Consider the following 9,277-nt stretch of genomic DNA (forward strand, 5'->3'; position numbering starts at 1 on the left):
ACAGAGAGACAGAAAGAAAGAAATCACACCCCTAGGGGGGATGACCATGCTGCAATCCCTTCTCCTCCACTCTCCTCTCAGGAATTTTGGGATGCATGCATATGTGTGTGGCGTGAGTTTTAAGTGACCGGGTCCAGAACTCCAACAGCGGTTGAATAGTGGGAATGCAGCAACATAACTATTTCGCCATCTGCTGGTCCCCAGATGATGTTTCTGACATAGCTATTTCTGGCAGTAATGAAATACATTTTGAAATAGGTTTGCATGTATTTATCATACATTGGCAACGTTTATTCAATATATTTCTTCCTCATTTTGCAATATTCTGTATCTTTATTCCTATTGTTTGCTTTAGAGAACTGAGGACAGTTCCACATCAGACTCCCCTGGAATCCTGATTGCTAAAGAATTCTAGACAATCTATAAAAATGAAGAATGAGGGACCAGCAGCTGGTGTAATGGCTATGTCTCTGGACTCCCATGTAGTCGACCGTGGTTTGAATCCTGGACCAGGGTTAAACAAATGCCAGGCACGTGTGCGTGGGTGCTGAAGATCCCGAGGAAAATGGAAGAGAAGGGATTGTGGCATGGCCATCCCCCCGGAGAGTGATTTCTTCACTTTCCGTCTCTCTCTCTCTTTGCCTTTCTGACAAGTGCATGTACCCTATAGCAAAACCCTCTCAAAAAAAAAAAAAAAAGAATGAAGAATGACCCAAGATCTTAGAAAAGTACAGAGCACAATCACATATACTAGCAGACATGAATTAAAGGAGTCAAATGAAAAATCTTCTACATATAACCTTTTATTCTCTAATAACTATTTTCTGGCAGTTGTACCACTGATTCATAACAACCTATCTGAATCAACCTCTCTTTATACCTATCTTTTTTTTTTTAAATTGTTTATATAAGAGAAAGAGACTGCGATAGGGTCTCATTCTTTCATAATCCTCCTGATTCAGCCTTCTAAGTAACAAGACCACAGGCACACACCACTGTGCCTGGCTCTTTAGGCTGGGCCAGGAATCAAACCCAGGCATGTTTTATAGGCTCAGCCTCTAAACAGGTGTTTCTAAAAGTTCATGACCCTGTAGTTGGGCCTATCTATCCTTACATTTACTAAATCACAGATTTTTCTTTATAATAAGATACCATACATATCAGCAGCACTGTTATCATAAAATAAGAAATAAAATAGCACAAAGAGAAAGGTTTTCACCTTAAAAACAGTCCTACTATGATACCTACTCATTAAGATGCAATGCAAAGAACTACATGATCCTGTTCCTAAACACACTATTGTGTCTGTTCCAGAATGATGTTCTGTATTTCCAATAGTGCCCACCTTGACTAATATCTTGACCTATCTGCTCAGATACTTAATAAACATCTCAAATAACCTTTCTGTCTTAGTAAAAGGCACTTCCCCCAATTCACTCAGTTGCTCATGCAGAGAAAAACCAAAACAAAAATAGGGGTCATCCTTTTGTCTTTCTCCAACCTTAACATCAGACAGATCTTTGGTGGGGCCAGCAGGTGGCATAGTGGTTAAGGTGCTGGACACCTACATGGCCAACCATGGTTCAAGTCCTGGATGCAGCAGCTTGAAAACCGTGCCAGACACATGTGTGCACAACAAAGAGAGTAGAATGGAGGAGTAGGGACTGCAGCATGGCCATGCCCCATGGGAATGATTTCTCCCTTTCCCTCTCACTGTCAATCTCTCTCTAGTGTATGCCCCTGAACTACAGCAACAATTTTAATTAGGAAAAACAACAACAACAACAAAAACCAAAAAACAAGATAGTACTTTGGCTTTCTGACCACTCCTAACATTGCTATGGCTACTGCTACCATATCACTGGACACTATGAGCTCCTCTCTAAATTAAAGAATGTACCTCCCTTATGTCACTGCTTTGAAACCTGTGTTTCCAAATAGTCTTTTCATTCAATAGCTCTTAATCTATTTGTTTAAAGTAATGTCCTATCATCCCCATGCCCTTTATCTTCCAACAGCTTTCCATCACAAAAAAAAAAGAAAAAAAAATCAAACTCTTTTTACCCTCTTTTTTGCAACAGGATTTTAAATTTCTTAAATGCGCTGATTTCCCTGCCTTTCAGAGTCTTTCTTCTCAGATTTTCCCAGAAGTATTCCTTTCGCATCATTCATATCACTTCTCAGAGAGGCTTTATTGCTTGCCTTCTCCAAAGTGCATCCTCAATTTCTACCACTCTAACCAGCTTTATTTTTCTTTGTATCCCTAACCACTCTGTACATTTTATTATTTATAAGTGTACTTGTTTATTGTCTGTTTTATCATGAATAAAATTTTCACAAAAGCAGGACTATTTTCCCCCATCTTAGTTTTGGCAGTATCTTCAGTGCCTTGAACAATGCCTGGCATTTGACAATCATTGAATAAATATTTATTGAATAGATGAATTAAAGCCAATGACAAAGTTTTCACTGTCTGATACATATGATTAGAAATAAAAATACTAAAATACAAAGTCTGTATAACTTATCAAGAGCAATATGTTTTTCTAGGTTTACATGAAATTATAGGATCATTTTATTCTATTAATACTAAAGGAAACTAATAGTCACATAAGAGAATAATCCTACTTTTCTTTTTTTTTTTTTTTAAAAAGAGATTTTTGCTTTAGGCTGCGTGTACTCACCAGAGAGACAGAAAGCAAGAAATCACCCCCGGGGGGAGTAGGGGGGATGGCCACGTTGTAATCCTTTCTCCTCCATTCCCCTCTTGGAAAGCTGTGTACACAGGCCCAGCGTGAGTTTCAAGCCACGGAGTCTGGGGCTCCAACAGCAGTTGGCCATGTAGGAGTCCAGTGACATAACCATTATGTCATCTGCTGGTCCTGTCACCCTACTTTCTGTTCAGTGTTAATTATGAAATAATGTTTGATGGGACTTTGAGAAATGTATACATTCAAAATTATTTGATATATACGTCATTTGCTGTAATGCGAAACAGATTCCTTGACTTCTGACACTCAATCCATATTTTATAAACATATACTTCTGATGAAAAAATTCAAATAAACATGTAGTTTTAAAGTTTATCTACAGGTTTAATTTTATATTTTCTGATACTAGAAACTTTTAAGGTCCTGCATATTTTAAAACTCACTCCCAAAAATAGCCAAAAGGAATTTTAGCATATATTTTAAATTATTTTATAAAAATTACTTTTGGGACCAGCAGTTAGCATAATGGCTATGTTGCTGGGCTCCCATGTAGTCTACCGCTGACCCGGTAGCTTAAAACTCACGCCGGGTGCATGTGTGTGCATGCCCAAGATCCTGAGAGGAGAATGGAGGAGAAGGGATTGCAGCGTGGCCATCCCCCCTGGGGGGGTGATTTTTTGCTTTCTGTCTCTGTCTCTCTCTGTCTGTCTGGCAAGCATATGCACCCTATATCAAAAACCTCTCAAAAAATTACTTTTCATAAATCACAATAAATATTCTGGAGTTTAGCAAAAAGAGGATCTTAATTCTATAATTTGACAAACAAAAAAAAATAGCCTTCCAATGTTAAAAATCAAACATTACAGTATGTCTTACTTTGTTTTCATTATGATGCAAATACACTATGCTATTTTTTACTTCTGGATTTTATCACTAGTCCTGATAGTAAAGACAAAGAAAAAAAAATAATAATACTAAGCATTTTGAGATGTGTGATCAACGACAAGTAAGGCTTCCCCTATGTACCATACCACTCTACCAACATTTCCCTATGAGTAGGTTAATTTGACTAGAGGAATAACAATCAACTTGGCTATATGGAATCAGCCTGGACAAAGCATGTTCATTTCCCTCATTCTGTCTGGGTAGGAGGGGCTTGACTAAATGGGTGAGGCTATAGAGTTGCCTCGTCATCTTTTATAATAGAATGTCACACATGTCACTCTATGCTGATAACCTAGCCATAAGTCTTCATAGTTAAGGGAAATGACATGCAACTTGCACGCTGAATTGGTGATACAGACTCAGACTCGGTTGCTTCTCCACCTGTTGTAAATGACTTTACAGCTCTGCTGCATGCCTAAATGTGATGGTAATGGCCTGCCTGACTCATCTCCCTTTTGCACTGAACTTCTTTAACCTTCACTGGTAGGCAGGGGTAGGGAAGGTTTCTTTTACAAATAGTTTGAGAAGGTCTAGTAGTTCACGAAAGCATTCTAAAGATTCACATTCTTAAACCATGTATTGATTTCCATTAGTTAAAAAAGAACCACAGGGCATTATTCTTTTACTGCGTTTCCTTTCAAAGTACAATAGTTTAAGAACCTGTGAGTGCTTAGTTATGTACCATGTTGGTTACTGTAGATCTTATGACTTTGCTTTTGATCCTGTCACTTCATCATTAAGCAGGATTTCATTTGATGTTTTTGTTTCTTTTTAATATATTCTGCATAATACAATTTTACATTACCTCAAGTGATTGATTTGGAGGTATAAAGCCTGTTAAAGTCAACAGATTTAGGTAAAGTAACTTCCAGTAATATCAAGTTGATCGAATGAGATGGTGTATTATAAAATGCTATTAGAACAGTAAAAGTTACTGTATAGTCTTAATTTCTTATAAGAAGTAGCTGTTATCAATTAAGTATTATAATTAGGTATTATACCACGTATGTTTCAATTTTTTTCATTTCACCTTCATTATAAAATAAGAATTAGATGATTAATTCTACTTTATAAGTGAAGAAATAGAGGCTCATCGTGGATAAGTCAAATCACTCAAGTGTTTATAATCAGTAAATGATGAGCTAAAGATTAAATAAAAGTCTATCTAACCACATTCCTGTGTTCTGTCCACTACACCACTAATCCCTCTAGAAAAACAAAAATGTTCATTGTAAGAAATGGGTTTCAAAGATGAAAAGTCTCATTATTTGCCAACTCTGCTGAGTCTGGAAAGGAATGGAATAGATGAGTCTCGGAAATATTTAACTCCTAATTTTCCTACAGTTGACATGGATGTTTGAGCTGTGGCCTATTAGACTTAGTATCTGGAATACCCTTTCCAAGTGTAATTCTTTAATCATTGAGAAGATGTTGGGCTCTTCTCTTGGCGTCTCTATCAATAATGACAAATTCTTAGCAAAATAGTTATAAGTACCTAGAATGTGCCAAGTATATCTTAAGACCTTTGGGATACATTAGTGAACACTGCTCTCTGACTCACAGTCTAGATGGAGGAGACAAAATTTAATGGAAATTAATAAAGACTAAATTACATAGAATATTAGAATAAATATTATGAATAATGAGCCAGGGCAGGAAGATTAGTAGTGTAGGGGAAAGAGAAAAATGCAAAGTTGTAATTTTAAATGAACTAGTCAAGGAAAACTTTATTAAAAATCTTTTGATCAGTGACTGAAAGGAAGTGGGAGGTGGTTAATTATATTAACATAATACAGAAGACTGTTGCATGCAGAGAAAATAACCAACACAAAGGCTTTAAGCCCAGTGAATTTAGACCAGAATGTGTAAGGAAAGCCAAGATGGTGGAGGTTGGCAAATCATGATGGGTGTCTCATCTGCCAACATAAAGACTTTGACACAAATGAAAATGGGAGGTACCAGTAAGGCATGATGGCAAGACCAGCATGTTCTAACAATGCCATGATAGACTCATTTTATTGAGATCTATTTGGATGGTGTATTGGAAATCAACTTCCAGGAAACATGGAGAATAGTCAGAAGGTTATTGTGTTAATCTTGGTGAAAGATGATGGTGGCTTAGCATAAGGTAATAAGAGGTGGTGAGAAGTGTTTGGATTTTGGGTATTATACTTAGTAAGAGCCAATAATAGGATTACTTGATAGGTGATGGAGAAAGCTACAGAGAACAAGTTTAGAGGGAGATGAGAGATATCAGATTTGGCTGCACCAAGTGTCAGATACCTTCTAAAAATTACATCTCATCACACTTCTGTGTTTTTTTAAGTCATCAGTAACAACCATGGCACACCATTCTTGAACACAAGTGCAGCCACAAAATCCTTCTCAATGGAGTACTCCTGGTAACTACTGACGATTGATCCAAGCTTACACTAAATTAAGAAGCTATTTGCCATCACTATGAATTGCTGGTGGTTAACTGAAGCATTTATCAGGTACGTAATGTTGATATTCCTTCTACCAACTGAAAAATACTTGTGCTTTCAGTTTATGCATGCATTTGAGATTCAGATTCACTGAGAGTACATTATTCAGATCATTTTAATAATGGAATATGGTCACTTTAGAGTTACATTCCTGTGAAAGCATGTTTTCTTTTTTTACTTACAATCATTATTAAAGTCTGAGTTAATTTACACACAGTATAAGCCGTGAACTTGAAATCAAGATAATGGAAGCGTTTACAACTTCATGACATTTTTGCATAACTCATTTTTTAAAAAAACTAAAAGTAGAAGGTGACTTATTTTTGTTTCCCCTTATGTTTTATGTAACATTTCTGATGAACAGTAATTCTGGGTTAACATCTTGTTCTAACAGCATTAAAGGTCAATACTAGCATGCTTTATTCTCTCAAATAGCTATCTTTCAGACAGTAATCTAACTTGATACATCTATGTTAATAAGAAGTTTGAGTTAAGTGAACCATCAAGGAGGTGATTTAATAAAAAAGATAATGTTCAGAGGGTAGAAAGTGAAAAAAGAATTCTGTTGCTGTTGCTATTCTTATAATTATTAGTATCTAGGAAAATAACAATAATTGTGCCTATAAAGTATATACATTGTCAGCTAAGTGTATCTAAGCATCAAGACAATTAATGCTCTGGATGAGAATACTAGAATTAAAAAAGATCTTGGCAGATAAGTGATAGGCAGAAAGGTATATTTAATGAGTATAAATAAATTAAGTAAATTATAAATTAAGTCCATAGTTTAAAATTTTTATTTAAAGAAACATAATTTTGTGCAAGTATTCCAATTTTTTAAAAAAAATATTTTATTTAACTTTATTTATTTGTTCATTTATATATTTTAATTTGACCAGAGGGGGACAGAGTAAGAGAGAGAGAGAGAAGGAAAGTGAGAAAGCAAGCCACCAGGTCCAGGACTCAAACTGTGGTGGGCCATGTGGGAGTCTAGCACCTTTAACCACCATGCCATCTGCCAGCCCCAGTATTCCAATGTTTTAAAGTCAGAAAACATCTACTATGGTTTACAGAGCAAAGGACAGAGAGTCTGGACATTAGGGATCTGGTTCCAGCTCCTTAGAAAAAATAAATCTTGGGTCAGACAATGGCACAGCGTTAATATAGTTGGACCTGGGTTTGAGTCTTGAGGCCAGACTCTACATGCCAGATATGCACATGCCTATGGTTCAGGCTGGCTGAGATGGGGCGTAGACATGGCATGAGGACCCTGTTTGGGGGTGCCTGCTTTTCTCAATCTCTCTCTTAGGAGAAATAAACATTAGAAAAATAAGTCAATCTGTGACCTTAGCAAGTCACTGTAAACGCTCTATTTTCACCATCCTTAAAATGATGGAGCTCTGACTTGATCTCTAAAGGTTCTCCCCTTTCGTTTCTACAAATGTCCATGAGCTCTTATACAAACAAGTCAGTAAAGTGATAAGGACCACTTACTCGTATTTTAACCTCCCTATAAAATGCTAAGTAATACTACAGATTTGCTTCAAATAAGTATATACTGAAGGTAAATGAAAAGACGAGCTTTAGTATATTTGTTTTCCAGGTTTTATACAATTTCCCTATACACTGTTAGAGTCCAGTTTCAAGAGAAGGCAGACACAAGACTACATTTTGGAAAATGCTGCTGATATTCACTTAACTTTTCTGAGCATCCTGTTTTGTATAAAAACATGCCAAAAGAATTTTCAGAATGTATTTTTAGTGAAAATTTAAAATTTCCACAGAGAGAAGCATCTTATAAGGCTTTTAGCTTGAAGTTTGAAAATTACTGACCCATTCTCTTTCACACAAAAGAATCACAGATACGTTTATTTTTCTTGAGAGAGAGAAACAGATGCACTCCTAGCAGGGTCTGCACATTGTAACATATACCCAGCCAGCCCAGATCATGGGCACATGTGTGTGTGTGTGTGTGTGTGCGTGTGGAGTGTGCAGGAATATCTTGGGATGTGAACCCAGGACTTCCCCATATGGGTCCCGCTATGACACTGAATCTGACCCAAAGAAAAATCGCAGTATTTCTTTCATAGTTTTCTTTGGGTTCTATGTTATAGCTCACATTTTTTGGTAAATATATATAACTCATTGATGCAATCATGAGAAAGTTTCTTCAGGGAAGATTCTTTTCAAGAATAAAGCTCTGTGCAGCTCCCCATTGCAGTTGTGTGAAACAATGAAGCATCCACCTGACTAAGAGCTGCAGCTGAATAGGTCAGTTCCTGGAAATTGCATAAAATTCCTCTGGGTGCATAAGAGTACTGTTCTTTAAAACCCAAGAAGATTTTTATCAGCTTTCTGTTGACAATGCAAATCCAAAATTAGCCACAGTAAGCAGAAGAATCAATTAGTAGCTTTTGGCCTTCTGACCTTCTTAAAAACCCTGCCAATATACTGCATGGGAACTGCCGAATTAAACCATGATCTGCAGGAACTTCTCATGAAGAGGCAAACAGACAATTTCTGCTGTGATCTTATGTCAAATTCATCATCGATATGCTAAACAAATGACTACTGTTTTGACAACAAATCTAATATGGAGACTAAAAAGCCTATATGACAGTGATTTTATAACGCTAGTATTCCCTTAATTCAAATAAACATTGCAAAAAAATTTTTTTGGAGAGGTTTTTGCTATAGGGTACGTGTGCTCACCAGATAGACAGAGACAGAGAGACAGAAAGCAAGAAATCACCCCCCAGGGGGGATGGCCACGCCGCAATCCCTTCTCCTCCATTCTCTTCTCGGGATCTTGGGCACACACGCACACACGCCCAGCATGAGCTTAAGCCACCAGGTCTGGACTCGAACCACGGTCGACTATGTGGGAGTCCAGCGACATAGCCATTACGCTAACTGCTGGTCCCAATATTGGAATACGTTTTGATAGAATTTTGAAGAACAGTGGTCCATTCAACTTGTTCTTAAAATCTATAACTGTATCTTTCCAGATACTATGGTAAAATTGACTTGTTCAAGATAGAATTTCCAACCTAAATTTTCCCCAGGATTAAAAAAAAAAAAAAAAAAAAAAAAAAAAAACAAAAAGGGGAAAATGATCAAAGAAACAACACTTTT

This window comes from Tupaia chinensis, unplaced genomic scaffold (genome assembly GCF_000334495.1).
Source record: "Tupaia chinensis unplaced genomic scaffold, TupChi_1.0 Scaffold148134_1, whole genome shotgun sequence".
Taxonomy (NCBI): Eukaryota; Metazoa; Chordata; class Mammalia; order Scandentia; family Tupaiidae; genus Tupaia; species Tupaia belangeri.